The sequence below is a fragment of the Cnephaeus nilssonii genome, assembly GCF_951640355.1.
Source record: "Cnephaeus nilssonii genome assembly, chromosome: 12".
Classification (NCBI taxonomy): Eukaryota; Metazoa; Chordata; class Mammalia; order Chiroptera; family Vespertilionidae; genus Cnephaeus; species Cnephaeus nilssonii.
The window spans coordinates 23,481,165-23,501,572 of NC_137083.1; the positions used below are offsets into that span (position 1 = coordinate 23,481,165).

A 20,408-nucleotide genomic window follows, 5' to 3' on the forward strand; every position below is an offset into this window, starting at 1 on the left:
TTATTTTTTTAACCCTTTATTGTTGAAAGTATTACATATATTTCCTTTTATCCCCCATTGACCCCTTCAAGCCCGCCCCCTGCCCCAAGCCTTCACCACCCTACAAGGTGCTTTCATTTATGTCAGTTACATCTATGGCTATTTTACCATATTAGAAGTCAAAACTGAACTTTTAAATATGTATTAAATCCTTTAACCCTTGCACTCGCTTGCTTTTTTCTCGATTCCTTTATTCTAATGCTAACCATGTCGAGTCACACTCGACATCCGAGTGCAAAAGGTTAAAATTGTTTTACATGCTAATACAAGTAGCATGTTTTTTTATGAAAAACAGCTACATTAAAACACAATAATGTAGTGAACAGGAAGGCGTTCTCTCTTTTGAATTATTTGCATTATCTTTGCAAATCTCCTTTAAGTTTTGGCTTATGAGTAGTCTGCTGGGTTCTCCTTTCTGCTTCTGCATCCCGGCTGTTGTGATGTGTGGTGTGGCTGAGGACATGAAAGAAAACCCAGAGTCACAGAGGTATGTAGTTGGAAAAGGGAAGACTTCACGGACCCCAGGAGAGACTCCAAGGTATGTCTGTGTTTCATAATTAAAACCTCTTACTGGCCAAAGAAGAAAGACGCGAAAAAACTTCTCAGGGACTCAACCTCAGCCTCTGAGCTAATTAGGACAAACCGTTGGCACTGCCTGCATCGTGGGTGCTTGCATACAGAGGTGTTTTAAAACCTGAACCAGGACTCGAGACTTTAGTAGAGGTTAGAAAAGATGTTTTTAAAATGAATAAGGTATTCTTGCCATGAGCATTGTATGGACAACGTTTCTTTTTATTTAATAAATGAAAAATTAGAGTCCTATCAAAATGGTTCTTCATATTAAATAGCTTAAAATTCCATAGGAAAAATAATTTGGAATGATAATTTATTTTTTAGTAAAAGAATAAATGAAAGATCAGTTTAGACAGCAACCTTAAAAAGAACACACAAATTCAATAACTCAAGGAGCTGACATGATTCCTATTGTAGAAGCCACATTTTCAAAATCTTAGCAAAAAGAGCTACAAACATCAAGGGGGTTTTAATCTCCATTTTAGTGTGCAACAGTAATTATTTTAGGCAAATTAAAAAAACCTACAGCTGTACTCAATTATATGAAGAGCCATTCAGTGAAAGTTGGGCAAGCAAGAATTTTAAAAGGAGGCAGTAAATTCAGTGAGCTTAGTGCTACTAGAAGACCGGCTGATGGCATTCTCTGTGAAATTCTGTTGTGGCTGGTCTTATGACTTCAAAGAACACATAATAAATTTATATTATAACCGGACTGAAGAAGGATATAAGTAAAAATTGATGCTTTTCCCCTGCAGCTAGGATAATGAAGTTGTATAAGTGGGCATAGCAACTGTTCGTCAACACACAAACTAGTTGTATTACCTCTCAGCAATTTCTACAAAAAAGAAAACAGGGTACACATGGTCAGATAAAGTGGATAGTCTAGCAGCTTGTCTTATGATCAAATTTTACCCATCAGAGCGCTGGCCGGTGTTGCTCAGTAGATAGAGTGTTGGCCAGCACATCAAAGGGTCACAGGTTCTATTCCCAGTGAAGGGCAAATACCTGGGTTGCAGGTTCACTCCCCGCCCTCTGGATGAGGCAGTGTGGGAGGCAACCAGTCAATGTGTCTCTCTCACATTGATGTTTCTCTCTCTCTCTCTCTCTCTCTCTCTCTCTCTCTCTCTCTCTCTCTCTCTCCCACACACACCTCTCTCCTCTCTCTCTCTTCCCCTCCCTGCCTCCCTTCCACTCTCTCTGAAAAAGCAATAGAAAGAATGTCCTCAGGTGAGGATTAACAAAAACAAAAAATTTGACTCATTGGAACACATTTCAGAGATTATAATGGAGATCAGAAGAAAATTGAGATTCAATTGAAAGAAAATCACTTAAATAATTTAAAAGTATTTGTTTTAATAAATTAAGAAACATTTGCCTTTTATTTTCATACTTGAGGGCTACTTGGAAATGAAAAAAAAATTAAAGCATCAGAAAAAATACAGGAAATATGAATTTAAATGAGAATATCTGTTTTAAGTATTAGAGAAAAAGAACATCCAAGTTTTATATAAAAGCCATTTGAGTGTGACAAACTCAGGTATCCTGCCTCCCAGACCAGAATTCTCTCTATCTTACTTTATAAATAAAATACCATATTTAAAAAATAAGATCTAATAAGCCTGCTGTTACTGTACTGATATGATCAAATGCCGTATTTTTAAAGCCAAATTATGAATAATTTATCCTATAAAATTTAGCTTTCAATCACAAAAATAATGGGGAAGGGAGATGATTACACATCTATTTTGTAATCACGTCTCTACCTTGAGATTCCTTCTATAAAATTCAACCATATGTGACTATATTTCCATATATATTTCCATATAGCTTTTCTGCCTGAATTTCAGTTCTTTTTACAAATCATGACCCCTGTCTTGTTGGGAAACTTCATGAAAGATACGAGAGGTCAGAAACAGAAAAGGGAAGTATAGATGGTGGCAAAGTAGTAGCAGAAATGGTCACAGTGAAATCGGAGAAAAGATAACGGGAGCTGCAGGAAGTAACATACTTAGGACCCTGGGAGAGCAAAGGATCAGAGATGTGGGGAAAGGGGTTTGTTGTGAAATACACATGGGAAGAGACCCACAACTACAAAAACACAGGAACTAGTATAAGGAAGGGCAGCTGATAAACAGGGAAGCAATCACAGGTAAACACCTACACGTGCTCCATCATTCATCCTAATAGCCAGCCTCCCAATCACACTTCTCTAAAGCCACAACCCGGCAGGACCAGGAAGGCAGGAGACCAAGGTGAACTCTGAGAAAAGCAGAGACGCAGCACATTTAAATGAAGGGGGAGGCTCAGAAACACGCTTCTTTATAAATATTTTATCTCCAACAGAGCAACACAAATTTACAAGCGTGGGAGAGAGATCTGGAAAAGTCTCTGGCAAACAAGGAATAGTGAGTGAAATCAAGCAGTGTCATTTCCAGTATAACTTATTTAATGTGCAAAATGTCATGTAGAGTGTCTTTGGTATGCTTTACTGTTTTCTTTGAGCAAATGCAAAAACTTTCAAAGATACACCTTCAACTTAAGATCCCCAACCTCCATTTCCCCTTAAGGTTTGAAGTTATCAGCCACAATTTCATCTTCACAAGAGTTTTCAGGGCCCTAAGTTAGCAGGGAAACTACACGGTTCATTCCTTTAAAATTATGTATTTATATTAAAACTAGAGGCCTGGTGCATGAATCCTGCACCCTCTCCAATCTGGGACATCCCTCACAATCCAGGACTTCTGGCTCCCAACTGCTCACCTGCCTGCCTTCCTGATTGCCCCTAACCGCTTCTGCCTGCCAGCCTGATCACCCCCTAACCACTCCCTGCCAGCCTGATTGATGCCTAATTGCTCCCCCGCCAGCTTGATTGCCCCTAACTGCCCTCCCCTACAGGCCTGGTCACCCCTAACTGCCCTCCCCTGCAGGCCTTGTCCCCCCCAACTGCTCTCCCCTGCAGGCCTGGGTTCCCCCCCCAACTGCCCTTCCCTGCAGGCCCAGTCGCCCCCAACTTCCCTCCTCTGCGGGCCTGGTCACCCCTAACTGCCCTCCCCTGCAGGCTTGATTGCCCCCAACTGCCCTCCCTTGCAGGCCTGGTTCCTCCCAACTGCCCTCCTCTGCTGGCCATCTTGTGGTGGCCATCTTGTGTCCACATGGGGGCAACTATCTTTGACCACATGGGAGCAGCCATCTTGTGTGTTGGAGTGATGGTCAATTTGCATATTATTCTTTTATTAGATAGGATGGTACATTTCCATTGGTAAATGGTAGGTTCTATTCTACGTCACACATTTTTCTCCCAAGGAAACAGAACATGCTTTTAAATGCCTGTTACATAACTGAAATATTAACCATATCTCTGTAGAGATTCAAAGATGAATTACACATAAATTACTTTTTCTGACCATAAATTTTTGAGTTTGGGGTTCCCCCTACCAAAAAAAAAAAAAAAGTAATTACTTCAGTGAGCTTGTATTTGGATGGCCTATAGTGGGTAAAATACCACCACACTTCATGAGAAGAAAATAATTTTCTGAGTATAATCTGACTGCAAATAAACAAAAGACTTATTTCTGCTAATGTAAATAGTATTATTTATAGCTCAGAGCTCAGTTTAGAGATCTTACCATGCAAATTCATCCACTGGCTCTCAGTCCGTAAACAAATATTGACTGACCACCTACTATTTGTAAGGCACTAAATAGGCACTAAGATTACAGAGCCTCGCAAGCTGTGGTTCCCCAGCAGTAGTGGAATTAGAAATATATATCTGCCCTCACTCAAGATAGCTTCGGTGCTAAATGTGAAAAGCCTGAAGGAAGGAAGTAGTCTTTCTGGTCCTAAACTTAGAAATAAATCTATTTCCAAGATGACCTTGCAGATTGGAACCTCACATCGTGGACCACCCTAGGGATTCGCTTTTCCATCAGCATTTCTAAAGTGAAACTTTCCAGGGCTCCTGTTTAGTTCAGTCTGGTGCCACTATTTTTAAACAGTTTAGTGATTTTCTATTTTAATGTAAGTAAAAATAAATCTGTACTTCTAATTCATAAATTCTTATAAAGTTCTAAGGAACTAAGGAAATTAAAAGTTTAACTTGAGGCCCGAGTTTATGAGTGGTGAAAGCATAAACATATTTAACATTTTTTTTACTTTAAATAATTTTTATTTTTCAAATAGAGTTGACATACAATCTTGTATTAGTTTTAGGCGTATAACCCAGTAGAGATTATATAAATTACTAAGTGGTCACCCCGATAAATTGCGTACCCATCTGACACCATACAGAATAGTCACAGAGATGTAAAGTACAGCATAGAATGTAGTCAGTAATATTGTAATAGCATATTTAACTTTTAAATCATCAATTGGAAAAATAAGCTAAGAGAACTAAAAACTCATTCCATTACCTTAAAAAAAAACAAAACCTCATTCTATTATCTTCAAAAAATTACCTAAGAAGGAAAAACACAAACCCGTTTTAAGAAAGAGTTGATGTTCCCATAATCAGTGAAGTCAGTGCCCCTCAGAGTTGAGGAACTGGTATCCACAGAACTCATCATTTATATGCTGCAGGAAAAATCAGAGTCTACTCTTTGACTCCAACTCACTTTAAGATGAGTTCATTTTAAGACAAGATTCTCATTCACCTTACCATTAAGTCATCACTAAGGAAGAGGAGCAGGTAATAATAAAGAGGATTGGAGGAGTAAAGGTTAAAGTTAAAGAGGTCATGACAAACAGAACTTGAGAAGTTAAAGCTGCACCACCCACAGTGCAACTTGGTTACTTGATAGTCAAAAGCGTGGACTGAACTGGCCAAACAGGATCTCCAGTTATATGATATACCACAAAATAGGAAAAATATTCAGACAGAATCAAGTCTGCAATGATTCCATCGCAAACACTTTTTGTTAAGTCAGGTGGATCTGATTGAAGAAGTGATTTCTAAGGAAAGAGCTAGGTTCTAAAAACACAGAAAGTTGCCTTACAGCCATTTCTCAATCAAAACCTACCAATTTGGTTGAAATTAATGGCAGAAATGAAGAGGGAAATGCACGCACAGAATACTTACCAAAAAAAAAAAAAAAACACTAAAGAAAATGTTCCATAGTTACTTAAAAAACTAAAATTGTTATTTTTCAATCTTCTCACAAAAAAATGACCTATCTATATCTTATTTCATTGACTTCACACACACAAAAAGACTTGATGAAGCTTATAACAATTCATCTATAATAATAAAAGGGTAATATGCTAATTAGACCGGATGTCATTCTGGACATCCTTCCTGATGAAGCCGGAGCCAGAGGGAAGCCAGCCCAAGTGTCGGGTGCCTGCCAGCAGCCGGAGGAGGGAAGCCCAGGTCCTGGGTGCTGGAGGAAAGCTGGTGCCGGCAGACAGGGGAAGGAAGGCCTACTCTTGCATGATTTTTTGTGCATCGGGCCTCTAGTTATAAATAAAATCTCTTCAGAATCAGAGATATGTTTATTCTCAGTGCTTACCAGCATGGTGTCTATACCATGGGCACTCAGTAAGTATTTTTATAGGCATTCAATAAATACTTACTGAAAATGATTAACTTACTGGAAATCCATGAATGGTTTACAAGGATTCTATGAGTCTCCTAAACTTGTAGGTGAAATACTGGGCTCATGGATACATGGGTGTTTTTCATCAGATTCTCATACAGTCTATATCCAAAAAAGGATAACACATATTTTGAGTAATGAATGAATTATCTTTCAGGCAGTCCACCATTAATATTGCTTGTTACTGAGGTTTTGAGAAGAACCTGACAACAAAAAAGATCCATAATATTTTCTGGCAAGAACCTGAAGTGCAGAAATTCTCTATTTCTAATCAAGTGCTGAATTGTACACTCTGACAGTCAAATTGATAGAGACTCAGCCTGATAAGGAATCCACTCCAAGTAATCCCCCACCCCAGAAAAAGGCGATTGAGCAGCCCTTAAGTGGGCTGAAGGAATACCAAAATTGCCCTCCAAAATGCTTCTGGTCTCATTAAACAGAATCATTTAAGCAACTGAGGAACTTGATTTATAATTCTCAAACTGGAAGAAGAGTACCCCGAGGAGCATATGAGGCATGTGAGAAGATACATGACAACAAAAGAAAACCACGGCAAATCTCTCGGCATCTAATTTACTGTTTGATGTTAAATGATTTAAAGCATTTTATGTTAAAATAATCACAGCTATATTATGCACTGAGTGAGGAATACTCGAGTTTTTTTTTTTTTTTTCTTCTTTTTTGCTCAATCTGCACTGGAGTTTAAGATTACATCAGCTCTAAGGGGGAAAAAATTCCCTGAAGCTAAGTGCCCAACCCAAAGGCTTTTAGGGGGTGTGTATTTATGCTCCTTCAATATTAGGATAAGTTGGAAGAAAAGTTTGAGCAGAACTGCCACAGAAAGAGGTCATAATAATTTCTTAAAATTGTACTTTATGTTAGCCACTTCTTAAAATCTCTAAAAGGTACCCATAAGATATCTGTCTTAAACAGATAACTTTAAGGAACACTTAAAGAGGGTCAAGACTTTGGGTGGTGAGCGCACAATGGAGTATACAGATATATTATGAAGTTGTACACCTGGAATTAATAAAATTTTATTAACCAATGTTACCCCCAATGAATTTAATTTAAAAAGATGAAATAAGCCCTAGCTGGTTTGGCTCAGTGGATAGAGCAGTGGCCTGTGGACTGAAGGGTCCCGAGTTTGATTGCTGTCAGGGCACATGCCTGGGTTGGGAGCTCAATCTCCAGTACGGGGCGTGCAGGAGGCAGCCGTTCAATGACCCTCTCATCATTGATGTCTCTATCTCTCTCTCCCTCTCCCTTCTCTCTGAAATCAATAAAAATATATTATTTAAAGATGAAATAAACGATATCTACTTAAGAGATAAACGAATTAAATATTCCAACTGTCTGACAAACTTGATGATTCTAATATCTGTCCAAAAAAACCTACACAATCAGCATTGTTGTAAAAGATGAATCTCTCCCTTCAGTCCAGCAAAGACTCAGGTATGCATTTCATTGAGAAGAGGTATGTGCTCATCAAGATTTTAATGGGTGGAAAAATAAGACTTTTTAAGAATACACAGAAGAACAAAACAGTTTGATTTACCCTCACTGAAAATTCTATAGAAGTTCTATAGAATCCGGAGCAAGGAGAGGGTGTTTACTGAGCTCACTAAGCTTAGTCATAGCCACTTCCACTTCACATAGTCAAATGCCCAGGAAAAATCAATAAATCTGTGACCAGTCGTATTATGTTGTTTTTAACAGATTGCAGATGGAACGTCTGAAGAGGAAAGCTTTTTTAAAAAATGGAAGTGTCTACATTTGAGTCTGGTCTGACAGGGCCCTAACGCATGGAATTATTAAGGGTAAACCAGTTGGCAAGGAGCAGTGCCCACTATTCAATGCCCACTTTGAGCAGTTCAAGAGGCAGAAAATCTTTACAGAGTGTTTTATTCAGCTTGAGCGTGTGAGTCATTTGTTCTGTACGAGGGAGGGTTACTGGCAACAAATGAGGAAGAGCCTTGAGATCGATAAATTTCAAGCAGTTGACATCAGTTAATAGAGGGGAAAAACACACTTTCCCATGGTCAAATGGGATCTGAATTTCCACAATTTCACTTACCAAATGCATACCACAAGTTATTCTATTTCCAAGTAGGCCTCATGGCTAATTCCAGTGGCTAACCTCGGATCTTCTAAAACATTTTTTCTTACAAAATTAAAATTTTATGCTAATACACATTAATAAATTCCATGTAGGTTTTCCAAATTATCTTTATCATGACACTTCCCCAAGCAGACCATGTTTTAAAACTATCTAATTACTCCTATCAATTTCAGCTCTAAACCGGTGAATCTCATATGAGCTGAAGCAGAAAAGCAATCATACTGTATCAGTTTTATCAGAAACCCATATACAGTGGAGTTTAAAAGAGCCTCGTGTAGATAAAGGTTGACAATCCATCTCATTCTTTCACACTCTTGCCTTACAAAACCCAACTATGAGTGTATAAAATATAATGGGAATAATGCTGCTTAATTTATAATAAACATCTGTGATCATGTGAGAAGACAGATGTGGAAAAATAACCTAACAGTGATACTTGATTAATTCCCAACATACATAAACTTAAAAGATGCTGGGTCGCCGGGCAAGTGTCACTCAGGGGTTGAGCATCCACTAGGGCACAAGCCCGTGTTGTGGGCTCGATTCCCAGTGTGGGGCATGCAGAAGGCAGCCAATCAATGATTCTCTGTCATCATTGGTGTTTCTATATCTCTCTCCCTCTCCTAAAAAAATAAAAAAGATGCTGGGTCTACCTAGAATGAGAGCCGAAGTCTTGGCTGAGGTACACATGCTCACAAGCAAGGTTTCTTTATTCAGGGCCATGGGGCAAGGGGTCAGATTCCGTCCGTAGAAATTCTACTGCCAGAAATTCAATGTGTTATGGCTGCTAATGCCAAAGAACATGAAAAGCCTGAGTGTTCTTGCTCTGAGACTAAACATTTATGAAGTTCTATAACTCAAAGCAACATGGACAGAGCATGGTTGAGAAGCATGTAACGAAAATTAAAGAATCAGAGTAAAAATCAACTTACTAGGTCTAGAAAAAGATGTAGGGACAACGTTAGCAGAATTTTCTCTCTCTCCACATCCTTTCTTTATCTAATAGAACATAACTGTTATTTAAGTCAAATCTTGAAGTTGGCTGGGCTTGAAAATTCTGTCTGCAGTAAACTGTGGTGGGGAAAATGTTGATGGCAAGCAAACTACTGTATGCCTACTTGGTGGGGAACAATGGTGCTTTACTCTTCTTGGAAAATAACTTAATTCCTTCTTCCAAATGTTCAAGTATGACTCAGAGATAAACTTCCGACTATTTAACAGTGCTCCCCTATAGATATAGGGAAAAAACCAAAGGGTTTTTGTTTTTTAATTAAACCTTTTGCTATATTTGCTACAAGTGACTGATGACAATTGAAATAAAACTCAGTTGCCTTACACCAACAAATCATTCTCAGGCATTCCAGATCACCTGACAATAATGGCAACAAAAACAGAGATCTCGTTCGCCAGAGAGAAAGACTTTTTTTATATAATCACTGTGTAAAAATAGCATGATTTTAACTTTATTAACTAAATGATCAATACAAAACCCACTGTAGAGAAAAAATTATTATATATGTCACAGTACGATTAGAGTAAAAATATAAACTTAAAATTCCACAGAAACATCGTGCAAAATAATTTATGAGAGGAACATAAGTCTCTACTCTCATATTACTAAAATTGCTGGAAATTAGACTATAATAAAATAGTGTACACATTTATACAGTCCATTAAAAATGATAGTTTACATAAACAACTTTTTAAATACAATGAAATTTCACTTTCAAATTGATCTGAAGAATGCCTCCTGATGTACTGGAAATGCTGGTTTCATGAGGTATTTAGGGAATAAAACATTGCGAACACTCAGGAAAACAGGAAAGAGAAACTTAAAAAAGAATTAACTTCTTTCTCCAAGACATTTTGCCTCTGAGAAATGCTATAAATGGCTTAAATTATTGCAAAATGAATGAAAACTTTAAAATGAGATTTTCCTTTATTATACTCTGGCCTTGAATCTACTAAAATAATATTTATAATTATTAATATAAATATTTTAAGAGAAACTAACAGTATTTATGTTTACTCAATAAATGTTTGGTGAACTGAAAACAGGAAGAAGCACAATGCAAATCTTGTAGAAAGAGCGAAATGCACTTCTGCTTTTGGAAGAACTACAGTTTCCATGAGAGAATCCAAGATTCAGGGACAGAGCCCTTTGGGGCTCCTTCTGACTTTGGGCTTATACAACTACCACATGTTCATTACAGTAAATATAACTCATCAAATTAGGTAAATTCAATAACCAACGGGAGAAAAATTAAATCACCTGCAATCCTAAATCCATACACAAATACGTGGTTTTCCTGCTGGAGACTTTTAGACACATAAACTATATACAACATAAAGGTTCATGCTGAACCTACCACCTTATAAACTGCATTTGTTTATGTTTTGATGATTAATTACGAAAAGTGGCATTTCTCAGGAAAAGGGGATCTATTTCTTTAAAGCTTCTGATAGATATTGCCCATTTGTCTTCCAGAAAGATTGTGCAAACATAAATTTCCACCAGCTGAGGTACAAACTTCCAATTATAAAATAAATAAGTCATGGGGACGTAATGTACAGCACAGTCAATAACACTATTGTAGCTTTGTATGGTGACAGATGGTAACTAGACTTATTGTGGCGACCATTTCGCAATGTATATAAATATTGACTCCCTGTGATACACACCTGAAACTAATCGGATATCGTATGCCAATTATACTTCAATAAAAAGAAAAACCCACCAGCTGGAGGCAGGCTGGTACACACAGCACTCCGTCCATGTGCATGTTTGTCCTAGGCGTTCACCCAGTGGAACACCCCTCTTGGGATGTCTTTTTTCCTCTTATTGCTACCACCTGGCCCTCAGGAGTACATTTACAAAATTAAAATTTTCAACATCACTGATACTGGCACCAATTTTATCTTTACTCCTGCCTACATTGTTTTACAGGTGGGAACGATACCTCCCTCCCGCTGTGCCATCCAGCACCACCCATTCCTCTTCTACTTGTTGACCAGCTGTTTACCAGGATGAAAAAAGATGGTTGTGCCCTAGCCAGTTTGGCTCAGTGGATAGAGCGTCGGCCTGCAGACTAAAGGGTCCCGGTTCCATTCCGGTCAAGGGCACGTGCCCAGGTTGCAGGCTTGATCCCCAGTAGGGAGCGTGCAGGAGGCAGCCGATCAATGATTCTCTCTCATCATGATATTTCTATCTCTTTCTCCCCCTCCTTTCCTCTCTGAAATCAATAAAGATATTAAAAAAAGAAAAAGAAAGAAAGATGGTTGTGTGTGAGGAAAGTGCAGGAATAGGGAACAAAGTACTCTGTTTCCTTCACAGAACAAACCCCAGGGCTATGTTTTTAAAATGTAACTAACTCTAGCCAAAACTGGTTTGGCTCAGTGGATAGAGCATCGGCCTGCGGACTCAAGGGTCCCAGGTTCGATTCCGGTCAGGGGCATGTACCTTGGTTGCGGGCACATCCCCAGTGGGGGGTGTGCAGGAGGCAGCTGACCGATGTTTCTCTCTCATCGATGTTTCTAGCTCTATATCCCTCTCTCTTCCTCTTTGTAGAAAATCAATAAAATTTAAAAAAAAAATGTAACTAACTCTCAACACACTGTACCATGAATAGATGAGCTAGTTTTTGCTCAGTCTAACCTGTCTGTCACCCTTAAGTTTGGTATGGTTATAAGATTTTCTCTGTTTTCATGAGTATTTTAACAAAAGATTAGTCAGGCCTACAGTAGGGCTACTGGCCAGATAACATTTTAACTAAAAGAAAATCTTCAAACTGACTTTTGTCAGCTGGAGGACCGACTACTTGCCCTCCTGAAAAAGAGCTCAATGTAACAGAAACCGCTTCAGGACCATCCAGTTATTCCAACAGAGGTTAGAATAAATTGAGGGCTCTGCAGTCTCAGAACAAAAAAGTATCACTAACATGTTTAGCTATTAAAAACAAACCAAAACTTTAGAAATAAGAATCTAATTTAGTCTCTCAATCACCAGATGAGGACCCTGTGCCCCAGCAAAGTAACCAGATCTCCACAAAATGAGGGGCAAAAAACACCAGAGTTCCCATCTCCTACAAAATGCCATCTTTTCACACAGTGAACGTCAAGAAGTGCCTGGAAGACAAAATGCTCTTTGCAGAACATTATGAAGTACCTTATTAATATTTTAAATTATATCATACAAACTATATGTTTAGTTCTCTCAGGTTCAAATTGCTGTTAATGTCCAGTTTACTTTATTTTACAGACTACAAAATAAAATATAAAACCATGTCTCCGGCTACAAAAGTTCAAAGTACAAAACCGCCATACAAGTAAATATGATGGACTCTCTGCAAATTGCCCCTTTAATGGCCATTTGCTCCTCAGTCATGCATGTTATCTGCCGAATACGTGCTTGTAACCTTAATGTTGGCTCTCTCTCTAGAATTTAAGGGAAATTTCGAACGGAAAACCTGAAATTCCATCAGCTTATTTTTTCCTACAAACTGTCCGGTCCCAGGAAGGTGCGTACGGACACCACCTGAGAAATGGGTCTGTGCCACGCGGAGCTCCACACGCTTCCAGGTCCTATCACCCTGGAGACCTAAACACGGCTGAAAGAAATGGCACTGCTTCGGGGAATGGAAAACGGTTATGTACATCTGAACTGAGAATATCAAAATATAGTTGGGTGCATTCACATATTTCCATAAAAGGTAGGAATCGTAACTGAATTTTTGTGGTGGCACATTTGACCCAATGCTAGCAAAGAAAAGATGCCCACAGGCTAGAAAGGCATTTATATCTCACTCAAAAGGCAATGCTTTTACTATAATTGGTTCATACCGTAATTTGGTATTTTATATAAGGCAGCTTCTATACTATACTCCTACACTATATTGACCTTCCTAAGCAAACAAAGACATTTACGTACTTTAAAGTATTCTGAGCATGCAACTCTCAATCAGAAATATTCACATATGAGGCTGTTTAGAATTATCCATAAGATGTCCTTCCAGCCCTAAAAATGATATACTGTATCACTCCCACCCTCTAATGGTAGAATGTTATATAAATCATAGCTCAATTGATAATAAAAATTTAAATATGGAACAATAGGATTAATAAATTTTTTATCATTACCTTTAAAAACTCTTATTTAAAATTTGAAAACTGAGCATGATTAACATGAAATTCAGTTAAAAACATACAATTTGTTTCAAACTTTAAAAAGCGACTTTAGAACCATAAATTTTGGGTGATAAAACTAAACATACATTTCAAGTTTTCTCCCAAATTTTCATGTTTAAAAAAAGATTATGATTTCATTTATTGTCTTTAGCATTTTTGGAAATGGTACATTTCTAAATATGTAACACAAAGATATGTGAGTCATATTGGTGAGATGCTTTAAGACTGTATTACCTTAAGATTATATTAAGTTGAAGACTATCAGCACCAGCAGGATTGCTGACAATAAAATAGCGGGTCCAGATTAGTACAGGAATCTCTTGCTTTAACATCAATCTGTTCCTGAAAATTGGATGTGTGAGAAAATGCCTATTTCCCATTGCTTCAAAGGGGAAAATTACAATGTGTTGCACATCAATCTAAACATACCAACCAATTTTGTACAACATTACTAAAATGCAGGAAAGTAGCAAACTATTATGTCAGTAAGTTAAACTAGTTTCCTCGTCACCCAACAGTTAATATGCTTGTCATCACCATATTGTTGGCCTCCCTGGGTACCAGCAATGTCCAAGATGCACATCCTTCTCGATGCCGCCAGGCATACCTTTCAAGATGTTTCCATGGGACAGTCTGCTCTCTTCATCTGAAATGTAACTCCAGGCTATTTCCATGCATTGTTTGGTTAAAACTTGAGTTTTGAAGGACATAAATATAAACTTTCTCTATATGGATGTCAACTGAAGAGGAGAGGGGAGGGGAGGGTAAGAGAGGGGAGAAGATATTCCAGGAAGTTTGGACATTAAAAACTAAAAGGGGTCCTGACCCATTTGGCTCAGTGGATAGAGCGTTGGCCTGCAGACTGAAAGGTCCCAGGTTCGATTCCAGTCAAGGGCATGTACCTTGGTTGCGGGCACATCCCCAGTAGGAGGTGTGCAGGAGGCAGCTGGTCGATGTTTCTCTCTCATCGATCTTTCTAGCTCTCTATCCCTCTCCCTTCCTCTCTGTAAAAAATCAATAAAATATATTTAAAAAAATAAAATAAAATAAAAACTAAAAGGGGCTTTACACACACAAAAAAAAAGATTAACAAGAAAGATGTAACCTTACCAGCATGCCTGTCACAGTCTAGACATCTTCAGCTGCAAATAGAAACCTATCTAAAAGTGGCTTAAACTTTAACCGGGGAACTCATTATCTCACCCGTTCTCAGACCAGTAAACATATCAGTTCCACAATGTCATCATGGACCAGGTTGCTTTCTCATTTTATTCTGCCATCTTTAACATTTTACCTCTGTCTTGGGTTTCCTGTCCTCAGCAGAGATGGCAAAGATGGATACAACCTCATCAGGCATTTCATCCAGTTGAAGGGACCATCAGGGGAAGGGGAAGCTGTCTCTTCGTTATCTCCCCCTGAGCCCCTGAGCCAACCTTCCTTCTCATCCAATTAGTTGCATTGTCACAGGGAACCGTTCTGAAACTAATCTCTGACAAGGGGACTGGGCCACCCTTATTGGCTTAGACAAATGAGAACTGGCCCCAGGGCTGGGAAGAAAGCCAGTCTCCCCAGAAACACACGGCCATGCAGAGGAAGGTGAACACTTTCAAGTGCGGAAGAAGGGGGAATGAATTTGGGTAGGCAAACCTGCTATGAATGCTTAGCTCAGCTGGCATTAATATAATAACTAAAATTATAATGTAACAATTAAGTCCAAGTGATAGGTGTCTTAAGTTACACAAAGAAGTATTTTCACTGGAAAAAAATACCTTAACAGAAGACATTACCAGGTTTCATAACCAAATATAAATGATTTAGAAGTCACTCCCAAACGTGGAGTAGATCCTCAGTATGTGGCCTGAGGATCTATTCATGGAAGTCACTGTGCTGACCATTATGTAAAACACACAGGAGACAAGGCGCATTACCAAACAATAATATAGGAGCTGTTACAAGACACGATGTGATTCAGAAGCAAATAAATGATAGCAGAAAAGTGGACATTATGAGATCAAAGAGAGAGCTATCTAGAGACTATAGAGACCTAGAGACAAAATTTCATCTGAGCTTTGAAGAGTGAACAGGATGTAGACCAAGTGAAACAGGCCAGGCTCTCTGCACAAGGAACCCCTGGGCTGCAGGCCTGGGCGCAGAAAAACATCCCGGGCAGCACAGTGAGAGGTCCATGCAAGGCAAACCAGAGCAAACTGTCATTACGAAGTCCTGGTTACATGTTTACTACAACAGGAAAGTTCTCCATCACTGGTTAGAATCTGTACATCTCCATTCTCATTTGCCTTTTTTTAAATGAAAAAACGAATTGCAGTTTCATGCCCTAAATGAAACACTCATACCAGGGTAACAGGATCGGACAGAGGAACAACAACAAATGAGTAACTGTACGGGACCGTCATGCTGCGAGTCATCCTATCAGGCGCCTTAGGTGTTTGATATCATTGTTCTGTAATGTTATTTAAATTTTTATTTTTGTATGTCTTGCCATTTAGATTATATCCTCATTATAGACATCTTGTCTGCTGTGTATCTCACCTTACAGTAATTATTCCTAATTTTCATTTAGCTGCTCTAAAGTCATTCTATTTCCTGAATCTGAACTAGCAAAAAATGGCCAATGATATGTAACCCACCTCTGACAATGACTACGCTACCACTGACAATGACAACGCTACCACTGACATTAAAATAAAATATGCTATGATACCACAGCCCAAGTGGCCAGTGATCATTGGTATACGTAGCAACATCTAGAAAAAAAATGGTTCTTTAACCTTTTGAGGGTCACAGACCTTTGAGAATCTGATTAAATGCGGAGACCCTTTTCCCCAGAAAAAAAATGCAAATACAAAATTTTGCCTATAATATCAGGAGGCTTAAAGACATTGCACTCAGCCCCCCAAATTTAACTTGGCTAAGAACCCCAAACATAGTGACAGCAACAGGGAAAATGGCTGGTTATCAGTTTTCAACTCCTTCAAGCAATCCATCAACAAACTATTTTAAGGGTTACAGTTTTCCTTTGGTGCTGCCAACCATATTTCCGGCTTGTGCATCAGAAAATAATAAATGCAAGAAATAAAAATAAGTTGTTCTGTAAGTATAGAACTGAGCTATTTAACTTAGAACACTGGAAAGTTTCAGGACAATGACTCCTTTAAGTCATTAATACCATAATGTAAGGCATTTGGTTTGTTGTTTTGCTGTCTTAGCCTGTCAACCTGGTACAAGTATACTTGCACACTTTTCCACTCATGCATTCAGGAGAGATGCTGCAATAATTTTTTCATTAAAAAAATAATTCTCAATCTTGATGAAACTAACAATTATCTGTTTTAAAAACTGTTAATAGCCCGCCGGCATGGCTCAGTGGTTGAGCGTCGAACTATAAACCAGGAGGTCATGGTTCGATTCCGGTCAAGGGCACATGCCCGGGTTGTGGGCTCAATCCCCTGTAAGGGGCATGCAGGAGGCAGCCAATCAATGATTCCCTCTCATCATTGTTGTTTCTATCTCTCTCTCCCTCTCCCTTCCTCTCTGACATCAATAAAAATATATATTTTTAAAACTGTTAATAAATTTCTGATAAAAAAAGTAAAACGAAACACTATTTCACTGCCTTAAAATAGACAGGTATCTGATAGTTCCTGTCAGTGAGATAAAATTCTAATGTCTCAGAATGACACACAAGCCCAACAATAAACCACCTTTCTAGACTCGTTTCTCATCAGTGGCCCCTATAAACCCTCTCTAGTTAGCCAAGAACTTTTTACTGGCCCTGTAACTATCCCAGATTCTTCTGAATCTACATACTTTACACAGTCTGTCTCACCAGCTGGAAGGTTTTCTTCTACCATACATTATAAAATACGCACTCCAGCCCTGGCTGGGTAACTTAGTTGGTTACAGCATCATCCCAATACGCCAAGGATGCAGGTTGTTCCCTGGTCAGGGCACATACAAGCACATACAAGAATCAACCAATAAATGCATAAATAGGTGGAACAACAAATAAATCTCTCTCTCTCTCTATCTCCCTCCCTATCCTTCTCTCTCTAAAGTCAATTTAAAATTTTTAATGAATAAAAATTTTTCCAACAATTCCCAAATATCAACACACATGAAAGTCGCCTGCATTGCTATAGCTCCAAAGACTGTTTCCCTGGGTATGGGTCAGGCCCAGGCATCTGCAGCATCTTTAACAAGGAGCAGAGAGCTTGGGACAGAGCAGGTGAACATCCAGAATGGTCACTGGATGACTCTACAGACGTCCTCAAACTACGGCCGGGCCACATGCGGGTGTTTTTGCCATTTTGTTTTTTTACTTCAAAATAAGATATGTGCAGTGTGCATAGGAATTTGTTCATAGTTTTTTTTTAACTATAGTCCAGCCCTCCAACTGTCTGAAGGACAGTGAACTGGCCCCCTGTTTAAAAAGTTTGAGGATCCCTGCTCTACAATAGGGAAAGATTACATCACACTAACTTGAGCTGTTTTTCTTCTGATTTAGTTTATTAGATATTCTTGGGTAACAGCATAATTCTATCATGATACAATAAACAAACAAGATGCTTAAATTTTTCATAAATTCATGCTTAGAAAGATTAATATGTAAACCCAGCAGGAATTCTTCCCTTCAAAATGTGCTTTGGTTGCATTCAAAGGGGGGTAAAAATAGAAGCTGAACATAATCACGTACATATAAAAGACTACTGGAGTAGTATTAAGATTACCAGAAAGACAATATTTAGGTCTTCCAATCCTACATGAATTACTAGTACAAAGTACCATGCTCATAGTGTGTACATTTTATTTAAATTTCATCCTCATTATTTATTTCCTCAACAGAAAAGGACTAAAAATAAACTTGAAGTTAAAATATAAAAGGCAGTCATCACACTTTTTCAGATAAACAGTCTCAGATGTGGATAGAGCATTAGAAAGCTCTGAGGAAATGCTAGAGGAGACTCCATTTATATAATATGGTGTGCATACTTAACTTTGTTTTCCCTACTGAAGGAAACAGTACTGTAGTAAACCAGTCAATTACCCCCAAATAGCTATCCTAAAAATATGACTGCCTGAAGGTTTTAGTTCAAAGAAAAAGGAGCTCAGAGTTGCCCTGAAAAGTTTATGGGTGTTAATCTGTCAAATAATTTTACCTCAAGTCCATCTAGATGTACTATGGCTACGACAGAAAGAATCACAGGCCACCTGGCATTCACGTGTGTATAATTAATTTAATAAAATACTTCCCCACTGCTCTACTGCGTTAAACACACACACACACATTTAAGGTTCCAAGTATATTAATTACTCTTACTCTTAGAAACGGATTCCATTTCTTAGAATGTGAAGCTTTCTGCTCTTTGCCTCTTTAATGTTTGAGAGGAAGTGTGTTTAACCTAGGAATTCTGGGGTTTTATTTGCTTTTTGTTTGTTTATGGCTCAGGTACAGTGGAAGAGAAACTGTAACTTTGTGTTTTTATGAGGTCTTTTGCGAAGTGTCTTAAACACGTTATTGGATGGTGTACAATTACTAAATTAGAGAGAGTGAACTGCAGTGGCTTTCAGCCCGGCATGCACACAAGAACTACCCTGGGGACTCTGGAATTAAAAAAAAAAAATGTCCAGACCAAACCCCAGGCCCATCTAATCAGAGTATAGGAATGTGGTCCCAGCACCAGTATATATTCAAAGTGCCCCCTACTGCACAGGAGGGTTAGAACCCCCGAGTTAGGGAGCCATAGCCCTGATCTGCAATTGAGTTAGCTGAGTCTACGGAGCCCCAGTAAGAATGAATGACTTTCTCACAAGTTGCATAAACAGAGGGCTCAGTTCTGCCTCACAGTACAGTCGGCACCTCTCCCTGCCCTCACTCTGTACATCCAAGGAGATAAGACTGGGGTGGTACCCTCTCTCCCCCTGCAATGGGACAGCCTGGCCTGAACACTTTCATCTCTGAAGTGCCTGTAAGTTCACAGGTGAACCAGAATTAAGAACCAACAATGGGACAATTCTGTTAATTCTATCCATTAGACCAGGGGTCCTCAAACTTTTTAAACAGGGGGCCAGTTCACTGTCCCTCAGACCGTTGGAGGGCCGGACTATAGTTTAAAAAAAAAAAACTATGAACAAATTCCTATGCACACTGCACATATCTTATTTTGAAGTAAAAAAACAAAACGGCAAAAACACCCGCATGTGGCCCGCGGGCCGTAGTTTGAGGACGCCTGCATTAGACAAACAATTCTACATTTCTTAATGGGAAATAAGCAACTGCATAATGAGGCTAGTTGAAACACAGAAACCCACACCTGAAACCTGTATGTTCATGTTGACCAATATCACCCCAATAAATTTAATTTAAAAAGAAAAAGAAAAATTCTGAAACACTTTGCTTTAGAATTGCAAGGTCAAGAGTAAAAACACAAAGATTGCAAAGTAAAGTAATTGTCATTTGAGTTTTTGTGGATATCAAATATATGAGTGAAGGGATGTTAAGCGGGTAAGTTGCTTTTTTGATCCATAAACACTATTTTTTTTTTAAGATTTGGTATACTTATGAACAGGGAGTAAAAATAGGAAGCACATGCGGAAAATCTGTTTCGTTTTTGTCGTTGTTTTAATTAAAGCCTTCAGTCTTACAAACGATCAAAGTGACTTACTGTCCCTCATTCCGTGGAATGTAAATTCTTATTGTACACAATTCAATTTCCACTTCTAAATAAAGGAAAGAATACAGAGATGAAAAGATTTCCTAAAAATCTCCATATAAAAACATGATAGTTGAATTTAGTGCGTGTACATGGTTTGAATGATTCCCAGGATGAGGAATACAGTAGGAAATAATGTTAAAAATAACCCACTACTTTTCAAAATTT

At 38.5% G+C, this 20,408-nt stretch overlaps 1 protein-coding gene and 1 long non-coding RNA gene across 3 annotated transcripts in view; both read right to left on the minus strand.

The window, feature by feature from the left end:
* UMAD1 (UBAP1-MVB12-associated (UMA) domain containing 1) overlaps nucleotides 1-20,408 on the minus strand; it is a 174,376-nt gene that overhangs the window by 128,990 nt on the left and 24,978 nt on the right. The window lies entirely within an intron of this gene.
* On the minus strand, nucleotides 11,589-12,587 carry LOC307108045. Its single transcript, XR_013814275.1, has 2 exons — nucleotides 11,941-12,587; nucleotides 11,589-11,708 (listed from the first exon to the last, which is right to left on the minus strand). It is a non-coding gene; the product is annotated as an uncharacterized lncRNA (long non-coding RNA).